Source organism: Alexandromys fortis, unplaced genomic scaffold, assembly GCF_014885135.2.
Source record: "Alexandromys fortis isolate MF-2015 unplaced genomic scaffold, M_Fortis_MF-2015_v1.1 scaffold_443, whole genome shotgun sequence".
NCBI classification, from domain to species: Eukaryota; Metazoa; Chordata; class Mammalia; order Rodentia; family Cricetidae; genus Alexandromys; species Alexandromys fortis.
This window is the reverse complement of record NW_026068311.1, coordinates 153649-176742: the sequence shown is the minus strand read 5'-3', so window position 1 is coordinate 176742 and position 23094 is coordinate 153649. Positions and strand designations below refer to the sequence as shown.

The 23094-nt window shown below is 41.6% G+C and overlaps 1 protein-coding gene across 3 annotated transcripts in view; it reads right to left on the bottom strand.

Moving 5' to 3' along the window:
* Positions 1-23094, bottom strand: part of Shroom2 (shroom family member 2) — a 115010-nt gene that overhangs the window by 16177 nt on the left and 75739 nt on the right. Inside the window, exon 1 of one of the 3 annotated variants that reach the window (XM_050132676.1) lies at positions 14548-14819. The exons of the other annotated variants lie outside the window; for them this stretch is intronic. The gene's annotated coding sequence lies outside the window, so the exon portion shown is untranslated. Of the gene's footprint in view, positions 1-14547; positions 14820-23094 lie in introns of those variants that run through there. 3 annotated transcript variants of the gene reach the window in all.

Genomic DNA, 23094 nt, shown 5'->3' with positions numbered 1-23094 from the left:
AGCCCCAGTTCATACAAATCAGGTCACAGATAGATACAATAAAAAAGGACCTAGATGTAACAACGTTGAGTTCTGTTGGGACCATATTCAAATCTGTGATTTTAATGATGTCCAAGAGACGTAGAATGTAGATAGTGTGATGTGTTTGTGTTATGTTAGAATATAGTCGTACATAATAGATATATATGCTATGGATGCTGTCTGTGCAGATTTATGTCAATGTACATGTGCCAGTGGTGCATATATGTCCGTGTGCTATGTATTTGTCCTGTGCTGTGGATTGTATATGTAGATGTGTGGCGTGACTGTATATGCGGCTATGCCATGTACATATATATCTTGATCTATACTATTTTTTCTGAAGCAGGGTCTCATAGAGTACCCAACTGTAGATGCAAAACCCACAATTCTCATCTTAAAGGGAATAAGAGATAGTTTATTCAGGGGCCATATTTGAGTGGTTGCAGCCTGGGAACATGGGTTTAAGTGACCCCAAATTCCACGTTCCAATATGGAAGAAGTTTCAAGAAGTTTTTACAGTTTTACCAAACAAAGAAAGTCATACAAGGCAAGTTTAAAATATATTTGGCGTGGATATCAGAGAGGCGGTTACAGAAAGATGAGGAGATCTGTCCTATAGGCCTGAGATGTTATCTGATGACATTCTTAGTTTGGGGATGGTGGAGGCAAATGGGTCCACTAAGTTAATAGATTACAAAAGGTTTTAATCTATTAGTCATACGATGCTCCAACAGAGGTGGACAAGGAATTCACAGGGCTAAAGCTAGTCCAAGTAAAACATTCCAACATCTTCATTATTACTACAGTTTTAATCAGCCAACCAGCCTCTATAAACAGTTTTTCTTTCCAGGAATTTTTATTGCTACTATGTTAGCCTCACACTTACCATCCTTCTGCTTCAGTCTCCTAGGTGCACAGACCAGGCATGTAGCATCTTATCTAGCTTTTGGGCGGGACATAACCAGGAACTGAACCCAGGGCTTTGTACAACATGCTAGTGTGTGCCATACCACAGCCCCCCCCATTTTATTTTAAGACAGGGTCTCAGTAAATGGTTCAACTTGTCCTTAAATTCATTCCACAGCCCAAGCAGGCCTTGTACCTATGTGATCTTTCTGCTTCAGTCTGTTGAGTAGCTAGGCTTGCCCCTTTTTCATTCATTTGAAATAAAACACAAGTGACCACAGACCTACAATCCTGGCACTCGGGAGGCAGACATATCAGGAGTTCAGGGTCATCCTTTGATTGCATAGTGAGTTCAAGTATAGTTTGGGCAATATGAAGATCCTAAGTAAAGGAAGAGAGCAAAGGAGGTAGCAGGGAGGAATGGATGTCCACAGAGACAAAAATCCCTAAGATAATAAGAAGACTTAAGGACTATGTTTCCTTATGTCTGCATGCTACCCTGAGAATAATGCTGGAGCTGGAAGGGTGCCATACAAAGGAAGGTGGCAAAGGCAATAGCATTCCAGAGTCCTGGCAACTAATATTCAGGCTAGATATGTGGGGGAGTTGACCCTGCTGCGGGACCATGGTCTGTACCCTGTCACTTGTATTTTAAATAAACGCTGATTGGCCAGTAGCCAGGCAGGAAGTATAGGTGAGGTGACCAGGCAGGAAGTGGAGGCGGGGCAATGAGAATTCTGGGAAGAGGGAAGTTTCAGTCAGTAGTGATGACCCAGACTCAGAGGAAGCCAGACACAGAACAAGCAAGGTGTGACTGTCTTGCCAAAAAAGGTACCAAGCCACGTGGCTAACACTGACAAGAATTATGGGCTAATATAAGTTATAGAGTTAATAAGAAGCCTAAGATCAATCAGTTTATGTAATATAGACCACTGGGTATTTCTTTGTGACTGAACGGCTGCCTGACCAGGCAGGACTGAGTGGGACAGAAACCTTTGTTGGAGGGAGGAGAGAGCCACTTGTTGATTCTGGCTGCTTAGCCCTGAAATAATTACACAGAAACTGTATTTATTACATCACTGCTTGACCCATTAGCTCTAGCTTCTTATTGGCTAACTCTCATATTAATTTAACCCATTTCTATTCATGTGTATATCACCACGTGGCAGTGGCTTACTGGCAAAGTTTTGGTATGTCTGACTCTGGTAGCTCCATGGCTTCTCTCTAATTCCACCCTTTTTTTCTCCCAGCATACAGCCTAGCTTTCCCAGCCTAGTTTTGTTCTTCCCTGCAATAGGCTCAAAGTAGTTTTTTATTCATTAGTAGTAATTACAGCATCCAGAGACATCGCCTTCCCCTTTTCTGTTTAAATAAAAAAGGAAGGTTTTAACTTTAACATAGTAAAATATAGCAAGACAGGTATCAAGCAAGAATTGCAGCTACAATATTTATATCTAGTTTATCTTTAATCATAACTAAGAAAAATTGTAACTATAAATTCTTCAACTCCATCAAAGACTCCAGACCTAAGTAAACATAAACTACATTGTAAGCAACTTCCAAAACTCTAAAAATGACAGAGATATCTCACTGCCTGGACAGTTACCCAAAGTTCTTCTGTATTGTCGGGGCATCCATCTTCAGTACACAGGTCCATAGTGTCCAACAGACTTTTCCATGAAGAAGGAAATTTCAGTCCCTTTCTTCTGTGTACTGAAGAATGTCTTACCGACTCTTTCATGAAGCTGGAACCCCAAAGAATCATCTCACCTTTAGGCAAGTTAAGCAGTCATTTCTCTGTGAATCCTGCATATCCAGTTAAGTAGTACAGGCAAGGATAGTTTCTTGCCCAAATGGCTAACCAACTCCATAAGGAGGCTCTTTGATGCCCATCATCCTCTTGAAGTAACTTGGTGCTGCCAGGAGCAGATATGTCTCATTGTCATGAAAAATCTTAAGTTCTTAAACATTTTGAATGCCATATTTTGAAGGTCTAGTGAAAGATTTGAAGAATATCTATCTAACTGAAATATATCTCTGTACATCTAGAAAATCTAACTAATATGACTACAAGCTTCACTATTATAGATGACTATCTATTAACCTATATCTCTTAATTATACATTACATTTCTAAATGAACTGCACAAACATGATACCTTAATCAAGAGAAGAAATATACACGTAACAAAATCAACCTGAAATTTGTATCAATAAGCCAAGATCCACACCAATGCAAATTATTCACATCTATATGACCCCTCACCAGGTGCAGCACTTGGGAGAACGGGTTCTGCACCTTGCCTGGGCAGCACAGTAGAGCTGTTCCTATTGATGGTGGGATGGGATGGGGGATGGGGTGAGGTATATGTAGGTGATGGTGAGCTTGGGAGCTCCAGCCCTGCCCCTTGTCTGCCATATTGTGCTGTGGGCAGGGGCGAGATGTTCCCCTTTACTAACCATGATGGGTGAGAGCTATAACATTTGGGAGAGTAGTGGTCCCTGCACCTTACCTGCGCAACACAGTAGAGCTGGCCTTGCTGGTGTAGGTGTGGGAGAGCTGACCCCGAGGGCATAAAAGCAGCTTATGCTGCAAGGGGTGAACTAGCTGGGGCAATGTCAGAGTTCACTTTGATGGTGAAGACAGGGGAGAGTTGGTGGGCTGACCAAACTTGCAATTACCCAGGCTCAAAACTAGGGTTGAGTTGACCCACCCTAACATCCATCCCATCTGGGATCTGCTGAAGCATGCCAAGGGACCAATCCTGCAGACCTAAAGCTGTTGTATCTCTATGACACAGGACAAAAACAGGATATCCAAGAGGAGTTTAGGGTGAGGGACCAGTATCAATAGTGTAGCAGAAACTAGAGGTCTCAAACCAGACCAAGGACTCTTTGCAATAAACACTTGCAAGTAGATATATGGATAAATGATTAAATTATGACTGACTGACTACAGCTTCCATGATGAGATCTTTCTTTTTCTTCTTATTTTCTCTTAAATTTTATTTTACTTTATTATGGGGGTTACAGGGCAGAGGGTATATATGAAAGTAAATAAAAAAAAGAAAGTTTAAAAAATGTATTTCTAAAAGTAAAACGGATACTACCCTACAGATTTATCAAAGTAAACCAGGACTATAGGAACACATGGTCATATTAAAACTATCAAATCAGAAAAGGACTGCAAGATGGCTATGTGGTTAAGAGTGTTGCATACTGCTTTTCCAGAGGACCCAGGTTCTGTTCTCAGATGCCACATCTACGGCTGTCTCGCCTGTGTGACAAAATGCCTCTCACATGGTGGCCGGCTCAAAATGAGGGGCTCGAGCTTCCTGGAGCTTGGCCCCCGGCGGCTCGAGTTGTGGTGCCTGATTAGCCTCAACGACCTCATTCACTTTGTTCCTGGCGATGGTTTCATGCATTGGCTCTGCTATCTTTTTCTTCTGTTCTTAATCTGTTCAGGGAACCAGGAAACATTCCCAATGGCTCCTTGAATACGGAGGAACTGATGCGTCAGTTCCCTCCCTTGATTCGGGCCATTAATGTTATGATTAAGACTCCAGCTCGCTCTCTGGGGGAATTTATGGATACCCTAGAACAGAAAGGGTTCATGATAGGAGATTTGGTAGAAGATGGGTGAATTATGAAGGAAAATGTATGGAATGGCATGGAGAGGCTAGCCAGAATGAGAAACCCCTGGTGCATTTTAGATAGGAAAGAAAGGCAGGCTATTCTTGACAACATGAAGCCAGCCATTCAATATTGGAGCAAACCCTTGGGGTGGAATCCTGAAGAATGGTGTTTGGGTTACCTTGGCTACCTTGAGGGCAGATATGATTTAGGGCCATGAGAAAGTGCAGTTGATTAGTGGTGTGAGACTAATTTGAAAGAAAAGCTCTGCCCACCTGGCCCTGACCACAAGACCTGCTAAGAATAATCAATTGTCTGTAATCATTTTTCTATGGAAGCTTTTATGTCTGCCAACTTCCTTCTGTAATCTCTTAAAAGTGATGCTTGAATTTTACTAAAATTGCAGCAGATTCAAATCTCATTAGAGTTGTGTCTGTCTGTCATTCGCTGAATCCTGGGTTCTCCTGAGCCTTCACCCCTGTTCTCCCTCGGTCTTCGATCCCCAAGAGAGTCAGTCCGCGGCACTAAGCACCAATGTATGGTAGCTCACAACCACCATACAGTAACAACCTATTTTTCAAATCACATAGGAAAATCTGGTCCATGAACTTACTGGGCACACCAGATAGAGGCAGAATTGAGACACTCTCAGATGGACCTTAAAAGGATGCCTAATGGCCCTGCTACCCTATCCTCTGATGACCCAGGAGATGTATCAGAGACTCAGTTGGCAGAGGATTCTTGAGTGTTCCAGAAGCTTCACTGAGATTCAGTCTCTACCGTTGAAACAATCTACTTGTTTTGTCTGCCATCTGTTTGTGAATTTATTCTTCCGTCTTTACCTACTTCTATGGCCTTTGCACTCGTCACGTTTACAGCTCAATTCCACACTGATGCTTGACTCAAGCCTGATTCTCCAGCTTGACTGACAGCAAACCTTCAATGGAGTTCACCATAGCATACTCATTCCTACAGAGACCCTTTATGCTGATAGGACTACTCGGTAAATTCCTGCCAAGGAAGCTGATGATACACTTCGTAAATTTGTTGTTTTCAATAAGTGTTGCCATCACAGAAAGGCACAAATGTGTCTGTTCTGGCATAACATGTTCATGTCAATGTGGGAAAACACTCAAATGCTCTATAAAGTCTATTAACCTCACTATTATATAAACTGACATATCTGATCCTTCTCTGGAGACAGCTAATCCCAGAACTCTATGGGAAGTTTCTGCACATGAGGAATGGCAGTTTTATTTCCAGATGTCATCTGCTCACCACAGCAGATGAGAAATCTGCATCCAATGCTGTCAGTTTCTGTTTTCTCCTCCCTGCAGCCACATCTTAGGCACACCTGTCTCCTTACCGCAAGGGCCACTAGAAATGGGCTAGTCCAGGTGCGAGAATTAGCCTGTAAGGGCTAGAGTTCATGGGCCAAGCAGTTCTTAAATGAATACAGTTTGTGTGTTGTTATTTCGGGCGTGAGCTAGCCAAGTGGCCGGGGTGTTGGGGACGCAGCCCCGCCGCTCATATTTCAACAAGAGGGAGAGGGAGAGGGAGAGGGAGAGAGAGAGAGATCTAATTACTCTTGTTGCTGCCACTCACTTTCAGTCACTGTGAAGAACGTTACGCAAGGGAAAGGGGGTACTTTTTCAAGATGCAAACAGCTAAGTCCTTGATGGAATAACCTAGTATATAAACATTCCAACTTAACTAAATGGGATTTTTTTAACTGCTCTATTATCAAAAATCAATTTACTACTGTTTTGCTAATAGAATTTATAACTATCTTTATCAAGAGTGATGGGGAAATTTTCCTAATCGTTTGAATTTGTTAATGAAAATACTACAGGGTCTTTCTTTCCCATCCATTCTTGACTTTTGGTGTGGACAGGAAGAGGACTCTGAATTATCATCAGATATTGCTCTATCAATGACATGGTGTCTAAGGCCTGAGTAAAATATGAGTCCCATCTGATTTGGGATTTTGCTGGCAGATGCTTCTAATCATGATCCATGGTATACCGGCCTTATATCATCTAACTGGTAAACAAGCCGGAGGAAGCTTCATTCCCTTTCAAAAACACGGTCATCACAGGCCATACTGTATCACACAGGTGTGCATTAGTCAGATTCTTGTCACTGTAATAAAATATCTGATAAAATATGGGAAGAAAACTTTCTTTGGACTCCTCATTTCAGAGGGATTTTGGTCCGTCATAGCTGGGGATGACATGGTGAATATATGAGAGGCCTTTTCATATTGCAGCGGAACAGTAAGCAGAGAAAGAACAGCAGAATAAGGGGCAGGAATAACCTTCAAAGGCTCACCCCACTTCTACCAGTTAGGCTCCACAGCCATCAAAATTGTGCTATGAGCAGTCACTGATTTTCAAAACAGAAGCCTAGGAGAGAAATTTCAAATCAAACCGTAAGTGGGTAGCTATAAGTTCTCTGAGGCACAGAGATCCCATGGTATAGGAGAGGATTTGTATGGAGCTCCTCTGAACCAGGGATCTTAGGCAGATGCAACAGTTGCTCTGAGATGAATGGAACCATCCATGGTTCTCCACGACAGAAATCACTATACACTTCTTTCTAAGACACAAGGCATACATAGCCCAGACTGAACACACAGAGCTCAGGCAAGACAGTCTATTTGTTTCCCAGCTGGTGGAAGTGTTTGAGAAGGATTAGGATGTGGCCTTGCGGAAGGAGGTGTGTGACTTGGGGAAGGCTTTGAAGTTTCTCAAGACCTGTGTCATCCTCAGCCTGTTCTTTCGCTGCCTCCTACTTGCAGGTAACGATGTAAATTTGGAGATGTTCCTGCTGCCTCTGAAACCATAAGCCTAATTAAACACTTTCTTTTAGAAATCGCCTTGGTTCCGGTGTTCCATTACAACAGAAAAGTAATGAAGACACTGACGTACTTTTCCTCCTTTCATTTAAGTATGATGCAAAAATTCAAGAATAGCAGCGTGGGCTAGAGAGGTGGCTCAGTGGCCAAGGCAATTGATGAGCAAGTGGGAGGACCAATAATCCCACTGCTCCTATGTTGAGGTGGGAGGCAGAGGCAGAAAAATCCCTAGAAGTTTGTATGTGATATAAAACAATGAGACCCTGTTTCAGACAAGGTGGAAGGTGAGGACCAATGTCTGAGGTTTTCATCTGACCTTCACATGCATCGTATAAATTACACACACACACTAAACAGGAGCAGTTCTACAACAGTTTCATTGGCTGTGGGTATAAACAAAAATGATCTGGGAAAGGGTAGATTCATCGTCCATTATATATAGTTAGTCTGTCCTACAGCTTAGAGCTATGTATCAGTCAGATCTCTGTGTAGAAGTCAGGCAGCTAGAAGATGGAACAAGACATTCCACCTACAATTTTCCACCACCTTTCCCACATTCCTGATGATTCTTAGCAGTCACAGAACACCAAAGAGCAATCAGTTAACCAACTGACCAATCAACAAAGGCACAGACCTCATCAGGAACATTTAAAGAGCATGAACATTTAAGAATAACAGTACCAGTTACGTTCTTAGAAATTAATCATCAGACTTCCCAGAGCATACGCTGCTGTAGAATAGGGACTGTCTGATTATCCTGACTGCCAAAGCATGGAAACAAGATGGTTGAGTATCTCTTATCTCGAATGTTTTGGGGAAAATATATTTGAATTTGGAATTAAAAGATTTTTTGTACTATTTGCATATACAGGTATGAAAAATAAAACACCTACGGAATGGACGTTAATTATAATCATGAATGCAATAATGCTAACTTATGCCACATTTACTATTTTTGGCACACCTGCATTTTGACTGCAAGCCATCACAATATAATGTATAATGTTGTCTCTTGTGGCATTATGTGGGCACAGAGTTTCTGATTTAAGATAATTTTAGATTTCAGGATTGTGGACTAGGGATGATCAACCTGTATTTGCCAAATCAACAGACAAATTATGTGAATGATAACAAGGAAAAGAACTATTTCTACAAGTTTTGGTCAAACTCTTGGATCTTTTCATTTCGCAGTTTTCTTCCTCTGGGAATTTTGAAGAGTGTCTTTAAGACAAGGTCTCACTATGCAGCCAAAACTGGTCTCAAACTTGTAATGGAGCCCAGGCAAGCCTGCCTGAACTTCCTAAGTAGTTGAGATAGCAGATGTACACAACCATGCTCAGTCTCCAAACTTTTGTGTCTTGCTGGATGTCCTTTGGGGAAAACGCAAACCCAGCAACATCCTGGCTTTGACCATGTGTTTACTGCAATGCTTCTTTGCTAAAGCTTTTTCTCTCTACGCTAGTCTGCGTTTCTCATGCCATGTGGGAAGAGTAATTACTTTAGAAGACCAGGTAAGTTTTATTTCTCCAATCTCTTCACAGATGGACTAAAAAGGTTTGCCGTTTCCTTGGGATTTCATTTTAGCGTACAGAAACTCAGATGCCAAGTAGTAATGAAGTTGATTTAGACAAAATAAGTCATTTGTGGTTAAATGGGTTGGGGGGGGTAGACAGATTAAAAAGAGAAATTCCACTCATAAATGATGCAAACTCAGATTAACAGGCACTGACTTTTAATGCTATCCAGTAATTATAGAGGGGGTGGGGGGTAGGCCGGGAAATTCCTGCTGTGCAAGCATGAAAACTCGAGTTTGGGTCACCAACATCTTTGTAAAAGCCGGGTGTGGTGATATGTGTGTGTGTGTGTGACCCCGGTGCTGGGGGAGGGTTGGAGAAAAGAGTGTCTCTGAAGATCACTGGCCAGCCAGACTAACCATACTGATGAGTTCTAGGTTAAGTTAAGAGACTGTCTCAAAAAATAAGGTGGTCTGATCTACAGAATGAGTTCCAGGACAACTAGGGTTATACCGTTAAACCCTATCTTGAAAAACAAAATAACAAAGTAGAAAGTAATAGACACTAACATAGACTTTTTCACTCTGCATGCATGTATGTATGTGTACACGTACACACACACACACACCACTTGAACCTGGAAATTATAATAATTTATTATAACTGCTGTTCAAATATCCCAGTGAACTAGCTGCTTTTACAAAATACATTCTGAGATCTGTGGCAAGGCCTTTCTCATGTCTGCAGCCCCATCACATCATACTTGCTACTAAGATTAGAGGCAGCAAGGAAGTGGGTTCTGGTTAAACTTAGTAAGAAGGCCAGGAAGAACATTAGATAGTGAAGGATTACATGCCTCCAAATCTATGTCAAAACCAGCCCTCCAAACAATTTCGATGTCAAGAAAACATTATGAATCTGTTTTGCAAAACTTCGCCTTCCAAATTCCTTCTCTCCCACTTTTCTACCCACTCCGTGTAGATATCAAAAGCTATATTTCTGGCATTTTAATCCTTGACTCTGCATGTCCCTTCCAAAGGAAATAATCATTATCTATAAAAATGGTTTCACTGAATGTTCCCTGGCACCAGGCCTAGGGTGAATCTACCTATGTTCCCCCAGTGGGAACAACTTCCAGAGCCCTGAGCTATGCCTTCAAAATGATGTCTGTGGAGTCCCAATTGGGTCAAACAACACTGTCCTAGATGAAACTGAAAAAAAGGCCAGGAAAGTTTGTTTTTTAAAACATAGTTTTCCAAACCTCATCACATCCTTAGCCACATAAACTCTTCCTGGTATTCTTAAATGCATACTAATTCTCTCTTCCCATTAATCTCTCTGCCTGTCCCTCCGTCCCTCCCTCCCTCCTTTCTTCCCTTCCTTTATTGAAGCAGGATTTCAGGTGTCTCAGGTTGGTCTTGAGGTAACAATATAGCAAAAGGTAACCATAAACTTCTGATTCTCCTGTTTCCACCTTCTACTTTCCAAAATTAAGGTATGCACCAGGATGTCCAGTTTCTGCACTACTGGGGATTGAACACAGGGCTCCTGGATGCCAGGCAAGTGCTTCCCTAATTGGGGTATATCACTAGCCTAATAGTCTCCTTATATCCTTCACAGTGTTTATAAAAGGAACAATTATACACACTTTGTTGTTGCTTTATTTCCCCTTTGGCAATACTGGGAACTGCAAGTATCTAGGGCCGCAGGCTATGAGACGATCACTCCACCACTGAGCTATAATTCCAATCTGCATTTTACTTTCACATCAGTTGCCCAACCTGGACTTGAACTTGCATTTTCCTGCCTTAGTCTCTCAAGGAGCTGAACTAAAAGCCTGGTTAACACCAAGCCAAGTCACTTGTGATTTTAAAATTCTAGTATATGCCTTGCTATGCAGAACAGGGATTAGCAAACTAGACGTTTTAATCCTTAGTTTGTCATGTCTTTTTCATTAAGAAAAAGTATGGTTATTAAATCACTGGTGTGATGCATGGTTTATACACAAAGTTTTATCGTAATATACTAGTCTAGGAAAATTTGGTCCTACTGTATGAAAACTTTCCCCAAGACACTGGAAGACCTATGGAAGAGAGACAGGCAGGGGCTGGAAAGATGGCTCAGTGGTTAAGAGCACTTTCTGCTCTTGTAGAAGTTCTAGATTCGATTCCCAGCCCCCACATGGTGGTTAAGAAACATCCATTAAACAGTTCCAAGGATCCAACAGAAATATACATGGTGCACATATACACACATGCAGGCAAAACATTCATATACATAAAATAAAATAATCATAATTTCTAAAGAAAAGAGACAGATAAATCCAAGACTGTACTGAATGTAAATCGTTGAGATATTTACTAATAGAAGTGTAGTCACAGGTAGCAAGACCAGTTGGAGACCTACCATTTGTGTCAAAAAGGAGAATATATCTAGTGACTTCATCCTATACGTAATGTACCTGTTTATCTTAATTTAATATCAAAGAATCAGGAACATCCCTGGAGTCAGGGTGTGGAAGTTTGAATGTAATTGGCTATCATGAGCTCATACAGAGAAGCATTATTAGGAGGTATGACCTTGTTGAATTAGTTGTAGCCTTGTTGGAGGAAGTGTGTCACTGTGGGGGTGGGGCTTTGAGGTCTGCTATGCTCAAGCTACACCTAGTCAGTTTACTTCCTGTTGCTTGCCAATCGAGATGGAGGACTCTCAGTTCCTTCTCCAGCACCACGTCTGCCTGCACGCTGCCATGCCCCTCTGTCATAATAGATTGAACCTCTGAAACCATAAGCAAACCTAATTGAATGTTTTCTTTATAAGATTTGCAGTGGTCATGGTGTCTCTTCACAGTGGTAGAAACCATAACTAAGACACAAAGTCTGTTTTGCTTATTTGTGGTATATAGGGAAATGATATGAAAGAAACAGATCAGGGTTATTTAGTGTCAACCATGAAGGTGATGAGTGAAGATGCCAACCATCAGAACAAGCTGAATCCCTGTACCACTCTTCCAATTTTTGTTTCTTTCTTTGACATAGCATCTCAATATGTAGCTCACTCTGGCTTTGAACTCACTGTCCTCTTACTTTAGTAAGAACAAATCCTGGCATCATAAACATTTTTAGAGTCCATAGCACAGTCATTTCTTTTGCCAAACACTTTGTAGACTAAGAGTATTTAGACTGCACGGGACATGGCACCCTCCTCTAATACACGAGCATTCCAATCTCCTACAAAAGGTCAGCAGCCATCAACCTTTTCTAATATAGGATTTCCTCCTACAATACAATATAACACATCAGGCTGAAAACTCTGGTCTATTTTAATCCTTAGTCACTTTGTCTTCCTTGCAAAGCATTGTAGACTATTTAAGAATCAACAGAACTATGGATGGTTGTATAAAATGTCATATAAGTTACAAGTTAACAGCAACAACACATAGTTGCTAGAAGCTGGTGACCACCAAGATACAGATTCAGAGTGTGGGCCACAAGAAGAGAATTCAATTTATGTGTTACAGAAATAATCTAAACCTAACCAATAATAGATGTTTGAAAAATACACACTATACTGCATGAATGTATTATATCCTAAATGGCAATGATTAAGAATGGCCCACTTTGAATAGGAATGTAAACAGTAATGAACAAAAGAAAAATAATACCAATAAATATACAAAAAAGATTCCCTCTCCCCAGTCCCCGAAAATACATGTTAAAAGTGATTGTTCCTTAAACCACAGAATTGTAAAGTTAATCTTTAATACTGGCAAAGTTGTAAGAGGAACAGGACTTCCTAGGCTGCTGGTGAATAAACCATAAATAACAAGAATACACTGTATAAGTCCAAAAGGTGAGAAACTCCCAAATACATATCTACCATGTTTTAAGATAACCCATATGGAAATATATGGCTCTTACATTTTAGCTCTTAGCAAAATATGCTTATTAATTAAAGTATTATTTGCAATTGTGAATGACTAGAAACAGCTTTAAATATCTACAGTATAAGACAGATTTCTCACATTTTAGAACACTAGGTAGAGTACATATAAAAGATTTTTCTGTTTTTAAAGTCAATTTACATACACTATGTAGAGAACAACTGTATATGTAAAATATATATTTGCATTGAAACAAGACTGCAAAGCAAACACATCTCCATGTTCTATAGTGGAATCACTGGGTAAGGGAATTAAGGATAATTTTAAATTTAAAAAAAATAATTTAAGCTATCTCCTCACCCCATCTAAGACTTTATTTTTAAAGGTGTGTGTGTGTTAATAATTAAATAGATTCTGAATCCCTTTGGACATCCACAGATATCTACCAATGATCGGTCAGCTAAGTTGCTCTTGCAGAAGCCAGCTAAAACCTCTAGTGTTCAAAAAAGGGAAAGATGGGTAGCACAAAGTGGATATGTCAGCTTCTTCCCATGGTTCTGCAAACATGATCATCACATACATAAACACACACACACACACACACACACACACACACACACACACACTCCAAAGTAGTAAATAGCCACACACAAGTATTCTAAAAGGCAACATAAATTATTACCTTCCCTAACCTTCAGCATCCAAAGTCAGACTTTGGGGGAGTAGCCAGTCCATGCAAAGCATGCAGCAGTTAATACACATTTACTAAATCATTTATCACTGCAGCTGGGTAGCGGAAGCCTTCTAAAACCCATTTGGTTAACACAAACTTGTGATTATTTCCAGAACTTTGAAAAACTGCCTTTGTACATGCTTGAATAAATGAAAATGCCCCTATAAAGTTTCGCTGAAGACAGAGGTAGGTGTGTGTGTGTGTGCAAATCGTATGCACATGAATGGCTTTTCCTACTACATATAATAAAGTATAGAGACATGTCCTCTTTTCAACTACAAATGCAATATTTCCTTACTGCATTATCAAAAATACATACATATATACATACACACACATATACTTTGCCTAGAAAACATCTTAACCATTCATCAAATTTGTGCCAGTATTTTTATGCTTAAAATTATTTCCCACTCATTTTATAAATGCAGTTGGAATGCAGCAAGCTGCTTAGCTATAATGCTACCAGATTCAGTAAACCTTTCTTTAATTTGCTGTTGTCTTTTTTTTTTCCTTTTGCCTCGGCACTGGCACAATCAATGCCTAAATATGTGATTCAAGATGATACCTAGTCCCATGAGTCAGTGGATACAGACTCAGATACCGTGCGTATGTGTGCACAGATAGCTATGCAGCAATTTCTCGGTGAAAATGGCATTCCTTCCACACATGTGAATGGTTCCTTGCCTGTAGCAAAGGCGATCCATCATTTAGCAACATGGCCAAAAACAATAACCTGCATTTTTAATCACAATGTAAGAGGCAGAACAGAAAACACAAGCACCTTTAAAGAAAAAACACTATCATGATCCAAATAAATAACAAATTACAAGAACTAAAGATTTTTCAAAGCCACAGAGATTCCATTTTCTCCTTGTAGGTTTTTTTTTTTTCTCACTGCAGTTAGGAAGCTGTGTGAATAGACCCATGAACCGTTTGCATGACCAAGCATGCACACCTGGTTTTAGCCACCCACCTCTGTCTGGATGTGTCTAACTCACCATTTTCTTTCAGGGTCCACACTCAGTGTCTTGCGAGTGAGCGTGCCTGCATCTTATAGCTACTGAGAAAGAAACGGCAATGCAGACAGGTCTTCACAAATCCCAGCATCCTACTGCCAGAAGTCACACAGAGCAATTTTTCTACACAGCCAGGGCTACCAGTCCCACTGGTAGGGACGGCAGCTTTCAGTTCCAATGTGCTTTCAGCCAGCTGTCAAAAAACAAGGCTGCAAAAACTGCATGCATCCTTAGACATACATGCAGTATGGACCAACGTGTCCCCTTGCACACGTGTGCACTCTTGCAGGGCTCCGGCCAGAATCTGTACCCTGATTTGCATGATTTTTTGTCTTTGACAGAACAATAAACAATGAGAATGTTAGCACATCTTGCCAGATCGGACCCACGCCATTGTGAGCTGACAAACAATGTGCCCTTTAAGACGGCAGAACAAAAGAAGCATTGGGTACTACACTCCCCCTCACAAATAGCACAAGTGATTTTTAAAACAGTTCCCTTCGGGGATAAGATGCCCTGAAAAGGAGCCCTAGAGTCTCTTACCTGCATCCCTGCTCGCTGCTGTAGGCTGTGGCTCACTCTGTCTGCAAAGGCAGCTAAGTGCTTCAGGGACCCACAGCCCGCCTCTGCCACCGCAGAATCCTGCTGCCTAAGGCACTGAGGAGTCACGAAGGCAGCTGGCAACAGCTGGAAGATCAGAGCCTTCTGCTTTATAATGGACAAGTTTATGCAGGATCTGTTAACTCCAGAACTCGATATATGTGACCTCAGGGAACTTTCCTAACACATACCATGATTAAGCTATAAGAGGTTTCTCCTTTGAAAATCCCTATCAGGCACAGAGCGGGGGAGTGGTGGTGCTTCTTTTCCTATTTTTTTTTTTTAAATGGAAAATATAAAAGAAGCTACTGCAAGAAGATCATTCATAAATTCTACTTAAGAACTCTTAGCCGTGCTATCGCATGGTCTAATGCTACAATGGAGTTAAAGATGACATTCAACAGCCTATTTTATGTCTGTGGACATTCTTAGGCTGATTACACATTCATTAGGAATGTAATCCATCAGCTAACAAACCAAGTGTTTCAGAACCTTTCCTGTATGCAAGGGCACTGGGGCGAGAATACAAAAGCCTCCAGGCTGACCCCAACTCACCCAATTCCTTGCATCCCAATGACTTGCATTTAAAGACCCTGTGCTCCATGTCCACTCTGAGCCCAGCCCCCAACCTCAGTGCCACGGTCCTGAACTGAAATTGCTTCCCTTACAGCTTTTCCTCACAGCTCCTTCCTCTGAGTCCAGGGATTAGCCACCAGGGCTTTCTCTTTACAGCTTCCTTCCATAAAGCTCTTCTCACTGCACAGGAATTATTTCAAACTCCTGCTCATTTCACCAAATCACGTTATTATCCAACCTCCAATGCAGTACATTGCTAATGTGTTATCATTATAGCCATGAAGCATTGACTTTTTTATTAGTATATATTCGCTTTTACAGCATTATGGGTTCCATTCTTACATTTTCACACATGTAAGTCACATAGTTTGTCCATCCTCACACTGTTACCTTCCTTTGCCCTTTTACATCCTTCCTCTTCTCAAATACTAACTTTTCCACTACTTTCATGTTATATGCATACACAAGTTCATGCATGTTTAATCTAGATTCTACATGAAAGAAAACATTTGGGTTTTTTTTTTTTCTGATTTACCTTATGGTACCATAACACAGTGGCCTCTGGTTTCACTGACTTTCCTACAAATGACATGATTTCATTTTTCTTTGATACACCCACACCCCGCCCTACGGTTTTCCTTACGATTCTGTTGATGGAACACCCAGGCCAATTTAATAACTTGGCTATTGTGAACAGTGCTTCAGTGAATACTGATATGTAGGTGTCTTTGGGGTATACTAACTTGGATTCCACTAAATCTGAGAGAAAGGGTTAGGAGAGTCAGGGGGGGAGGGTGATATAAACACAGTGAGGAAGTGAACATGTATTTCTTATTGTAAAGCCCATACTCTTTCCAGTGTTTTTTCACATCCATATAGTATTTTATAAATAAACAACAGTGCCCCTTCCCTGCCACCCCCATCTCTACTTTCTTCTCCAAGGGGCTTGTACATGCTAAGCACATATTATACCAACTGAGTATATCCCTAACTACAAATACTTCATTTAGAAATTAATTATAGAAAATTTAAATAAAAGAAAGGAGTTTCCATAATATACACCCAGTTTCTTCTATCATTAAGCCTGAGATTTGTATGTATAGTGTACGATCAGTTGGATCTTAAAGTATCTCTCATAGTCCTGTGTTTTAAAGGCTTGAACCCCTGAAGGCCACTATTGTGAAATCAAAGAACCTTTAGGTGATAGTGCCAAGAAGGAGAAAGTTAGGCCCCTAAGAATATATACTGAAATAAAAGAAAGGAGTTTCCATACAATATACCCAGTTTCTTCTATCATTAAGCCTCCTACCATGAGATAAATGGTTTCTTCTACCCTGTGTTCCTTTCATGATGTCCTGCTTCATCAACAGGACTAGAAGCAATGTCACCAACTGCAGACTAAAACCACAAGCCAAAACCACCTTTTTTCTTTATAAGTTGGTCATCTCAGACATTTTGTTGAAGTGATGGAAAACAGTCTAATATAATTTACCCCAGATAATGATGCAATAGTGGTACATTTGAGACTGATATGCTATCTACTGCACTAATAAGGCACTTCAACATTTGTACACTAAAATGAACTAATATTATATTTTTGTATTTTTGATTTTTATACTTTTATAAGTTATTTTATACTTTACTAATTACTATATACTATTTATTGTTCCTTTCCTGGCCTAGGATTCCAGCCAAGTACCACATTGTATTTAGTGGTTACATTTTCTTAAGCTTCTTTTATTGGGACTGCTACAAATCTAAAAGTTTGTCCCTCCCCTCATATGTATATGCTAAAAGCACATGGAGATTTGTTCTTATCATCTCAGAATTTGGGATGCAGGTGTTGTGTAACAGTTGACTAGGTAAAAACCTTTCATCTTGGAGGGAAACTCTTTAAGACATAGGATGGAAAAAGGGAGGGGAAACAACAGGGTGTTCTAAGGGGATGTGAAATATTCTATCCTGTAGGGAAGCTCATTAAAACAGGAAGTAAAACTCACCCATGTTCCTGTAAGGAACCTCAGTAAAACTCACTGGTTTACCAAGCTGGACTTTGGCACTATCTGTACATAGTGAGCTCCTGGAAATCTTCTGGTATTCCTAAAAATGGGGAGATAGCCCTCCAACCATGGCCTTCATAGCTACGGTTGAACCCTTCGCTGACATTCATCCCTGAATTGCTTCCCTTAGCTGAAATTGTGTTTGTATGACCCTGGTGTCAGTCCTCCCGCAACTGGGGGCCCAGGATCCCTCAGATTTTTCTTTCTTTTTCTTTTCTTTTGGACTACTCATCAATGGTCCCTGCTGTGAGAGACTGCTCACACCAGTGCCAACAGGCTCCACTCACTCTTCAGCTCTTTCTCTTCCCCTACTAACTAGTCCATCAGCCCCGCTGGACCATTCTTCCTCTCCAGTGCCTGGCCACAGCAGCTGCCCACTCTGGCACCCACCTTTACCCCTCCCCCTCCCCTCACACGCTCACATGGTGCTATGGAACTCAACCCTGACCAAGCCAAGCCAGCTGCAGTTCTCCTGTTGAGAGATGTGGCCGGCATAGATGGATTGATTAGGGCACATGTTCCTTTCTCACTCTCAGAGAAAACAAAAACTGGGATCCTGTATGTCTAATTCTACCACTTTCATAAAACAATTCCAATATATTACCCATTCTTAAAATCTCACCTTTCATGATATCTATATGATCCTTTCTAATAACCCACTTCCTGAAGATCACAGGCGAATTTGGGAGCAGGCTAGACTACATGCAGATGAGATTCACCAAACATATGCAACACACCCTCCAGGGACAGAGGCGGTCCCCAAGCAGGAACCACACTGGGATTATAACACCCCAGGTCGAATTTTAGCTAGGGACTGGTTTTTGACTTGCCTTCTGGCAGGTCTCCATAAGGTTGTCCTCAAGTCAGTAAAATATAATAAACTCTCAGAGGTCATTCAAGATATGAAGGAAAATCCTTCTGCATTTTTGGAACGCCTCACTAAAGCCCTGTTACAATATACTAACTTAGATCCAGAAACCACGAAAGGCAGACAGCTACTCATGACTCATTTTTTTTTCCTCAGTACTATCCTGACATTAAGGCTAAACTTAGACGTTTGGAGAAAGGTCCCTTGACCCCGTAGGCGGAAGTCTTAGAGTTGGCTTTTAATGTGTACCGTGTAAGGAATGACAAAGCCCACAGTCATCATTGTCACATGCTAGCCACAGTCTTCTCACCGGCCAAGGCAACAGACCGCCCAATTTGTGCTGTCCGTGCTGCTCCCTTGATCCCTGGGGCTTGAGAACCAGCAGACCCATGTTTCAAATGAGGTAGAACTGGTCACTGGGCCTGAGTATGCCCTACTCATCTTGGTCCCACAAGACCTTGGTTGAGATGCCATAGGGAAGGACACTGGGCAATTGATTGTCCTCATGCACTTAATACATGGAAACATCAAACCCAGAAAATTCCCAAGTTGACATTCGAGATCTGGCCATGGACGAGTGAGGGTGCCCGGACTCCTTTGACCCGACCACAACTATCATCTGTAACAGGGAACCACGGGTAAGCATCATGGTATCAGGATGGCCCATCTCCTTTCTCTTGGATACCAGAGCCACATACTCAGTACTGAGGGAATTCTGGGGGCCTACATCTCCTTCTAGTTTCCCTATTGTCAGGGTAGGGGGACAGCCTTATCTACCTCAGTAGATCCCACTACTTAACTGTGTTTTTAGGGATATTTATCTCACTGATTCATTTTTAGTCATGCCAACCTGCCTGGTACCTCTTATGGGAAGAGATTTTTTAGTAAAGCTCTTCTAGTAGGAGCATCCATTTCATTTGTTCCTTCCATTCACCTTACACCAGACTACCTCAACGGTGTGCCAATATATGCCCAATGCCAATTACTATTCTCCCCCAGACCAATGCCCCTCATGCCTTTCCCATAAATGGCAGGGCCCCTTTTTAAATTAATTCTTGTAACCCAAACAGAGCCCTGTCCCCTTAAGTTCCAGAGGACATCAAGATCAGTCACTTTTTCTCTAGTTCCAGAAAAACAAAAGTTTCATCACCGACTCAAACCTCCTGTGCCAAAACTCCATATATTCTCCCTCTTCCTCTTTCTCCTATCTGTTATAACGTCAAGATGTAAATCTGTTCCTGTTCTCTTACAGATTCTAGGGGAAAGTTCTGATACGTTAAACTCACCCAGTTTCAAACATATTGTACAGGCCACGCCTGCTGTACAAAGCGTTCTGGAGACAATGCCAACACCCGCACCAGCTCTTGGGACTTCACCACTGGAGCTCACCCCTTACTTTCCTTTCTTCTTCTTCCCCTTCTCCTTTTTCCCTTCACCCCAAAAATAAAGAAGATGCAGAGGTAATGTCCTTGAGTTCATCTTTTTACCTCCAGTTCCTTGACTGCCACAGATATGCAATTCTGAGCCCTGAGGGGGTACTGAGGCTGATACTCAAGCGCCCCCCCCCCCATACTTTTGCCCCATCTGTGTCCTGGATCAGAACACAACATTGAAGTAGTTCAAACTGGGGAGAAATCAGAAGGCAGCCATGTGGTGGTGCAAACCCAGTTGGTACCCGGAGGACTGGGGCAGGATGGCTGCCTCAAATTCAAAATCAGTCTGATCCGTATTGCAAATGAAGACATTGTGATAGTTATTGGTGACTGTCAACTTGACGGGATCTAGGGAACAATTATGTGGGCATGACTATAAGGCTATTTCTAAACTAGGTTAACTGAGGTGAAAAGAACCACCCTATGTATGTATGGGCAGCACCATCCCTGGGCTGAATAAAAGGAGGAAGTGAGCTAAGCACCAGCATTTCTTTCTCCTGACTGACTTCACCACTATGGAGGATAGTATCCTCCAACTACAAGCCAAAATCCACCCTTCTTTTAGTTGCCTTTTCAAGTACTTTGTCACAGCAATGAGAAGAGAAACAAACTAATAACAGACATTAAAAACAAATTCTGGCCCAGTGTGATTGGTACACACCATTAATCCCAGCACTCAGACAGCAGAGGCAGACAGATTTCAGTGAGGTTCAGTCTAGTCTGGTCTACACATAGTGAGTCCCTGAACAGCCAGGGCTATATGAACAGACCCTGCCAAAAAATAAAAATAAAAAAAAAATTAAAAAAATAAAGAAAAGAAAAACCAAAACAAACAAAAAACCCAAAACCAAATTAGTCTTGTGCCTCTGTATTTTTCTGGCAGTTGCTGTTTTTCTTTTCTGGGATGATGGTCTTGTCTTTACACATATAGAAAGAATGCTTCAGTTCAGGTCTCTGCCTGGCCTTGCAAAACAGAAAGCTCTGCCCACATCATCCATCCCTGCCCACTCCCAATCCCTCTACTTCCAAGCTCGAGTTTCACCTTCTTAGCATGACCCACTCAGCGCTGGATACATAATTATCTAGCACAGTCCTTTAGGAAGGCAGGCTGCAATTGCTGGACAGCTAATTGAAGGCCAGGGACAATAAACATCTGCCCTAAAGCCGTGAACATAGGGTAGAGCTCCCCAGTAATCAATCTTTGTTCCTTCTGAAATCCACTTGGCAGAAACTGGTTTTCTAAAGAGGAAATTGGTCTTCACAATAATTTCTACACGCCAAGTTTGCTCTCAGGGAAAACACCCAAGTGGCGTCCATTGGGTTTGCTTTTCTGGTTCATGTATTTTATATTAGAGCAAAATATCTCTGAAAAAAATTCTCCATGCATTCAGTTTTGTAGCTCTACTGGGAGTAAGAACATATTCTTGTTATTTTCTTTTACTCACCCCAATAAAATACAGCCTTGAGGTCAGTGGTAGCACAGCTGTGGGGGGTCAACCCCATAGGTCATGTTAGCCCCAATTCCTAGAATGTCCTGGGACATAATTTCTTTACAGAAGAAGCCCAAATGTGAGGAGCAACAATCAAAACTAGTTACATTAATTTTCTTAAGGGGTTTAAGTAGGAATGTGGAAAGCAAGTCAGTTTCATGATTTCTTCTGAAACACTTAGATCTTCTTATTTCTGGACAACTTAACTCTAGATCAAGTGCAGATGGTATGGCCCATTTCACTTACTAGCATCTAACTAAAATCTTTAGCAAAATTTTAACCCAGAACATGTACTACCATGGAATGCTGATCTAGAACTCAAGGAAGGTAAGATAGGAAACCACTCATCTACCAACCCAAGCATCCACCTACTCATCCATCCTTCCATCTCTCTGTCTATTCATTCATCCATCATCCATGCACCCAACCATTAACCGATCTCCGTCCATCCATCTATCCTTCCGTCTGTCTATTCATTCATTCATCTATGCACCCAATATCCATCGATCTATCTATCCTTTTATAAACCCCTCATCCATCCATCCACCCATCCACCTATCCATCCATCCGTCTATCCATCCATCCATCTATCCACCCATCCATCCATCTATCTATCCATCTATCCACCCACCCACCCATCCATCCATCCATCCACCCACCCACCTATCCATCCATCCGTCTATCCATCCATCCATCTATCCACCCATCCATCCATCTATCTATCCATCTATCCACCCACCCACCCATCCATCCACCTACCCATCTATCCATCCATCTGTCTATCCATCCATCTATCCACCACCCACCCATCTATCCATCTATCCATCCATCTGTCTATCCATTCAATTTTCCAACCATCTATCTGTTGTAATAGGAGCGGCGGGGCTGCGTCCCCAGCACCCCGGCCACCTGGCTAGCTTATGCCCCGAAATAACAACACACAAACTGTATTCATTTAAACACTGCTTGGCCCATTTCTATCTAGCCTCTTCTAGGCTAATTCTCACATATTAATTTAGCCCATTTCTAATAATGTGTGTAAGCACCCCAAGGTGCGCTTACCAGGAAGATTCTAGCCTACGTCCATCCTGGGTCAGAGCTTCATCGCGTGTGTCTCTGAGAGGAGCTATGGAGTCTGTCTGAGGAGTCTTACCTCACTTCCTCTTCCTCCCAGCATTCTGATCTGTTTACTCCTCCCACCTATGTTTTAACCTATCAGGGCCAAGGCAGTTTCTTTATTTAATTAACCAATGACCTTCCTCCATCATCTATCTACTCTTTCATCCATCCAAACAACCACTTATCTAACTGAGAGCCTGGGAGTTAGAAAGACTCACTGGCAGGCCATCATGTAGGGAGAAAGGCCATAGCTAGGTACTGAAGATAGTGAGCTTCCAAGATGGCTTGCTTCTTCCTCACCCTCCTGACCTGAGACAAAAGTCTGATAGCTCAAAACAAAGCCTTGTGGGCTTTTTCTCTTGTTAAGAACAGTCTGGATTTTT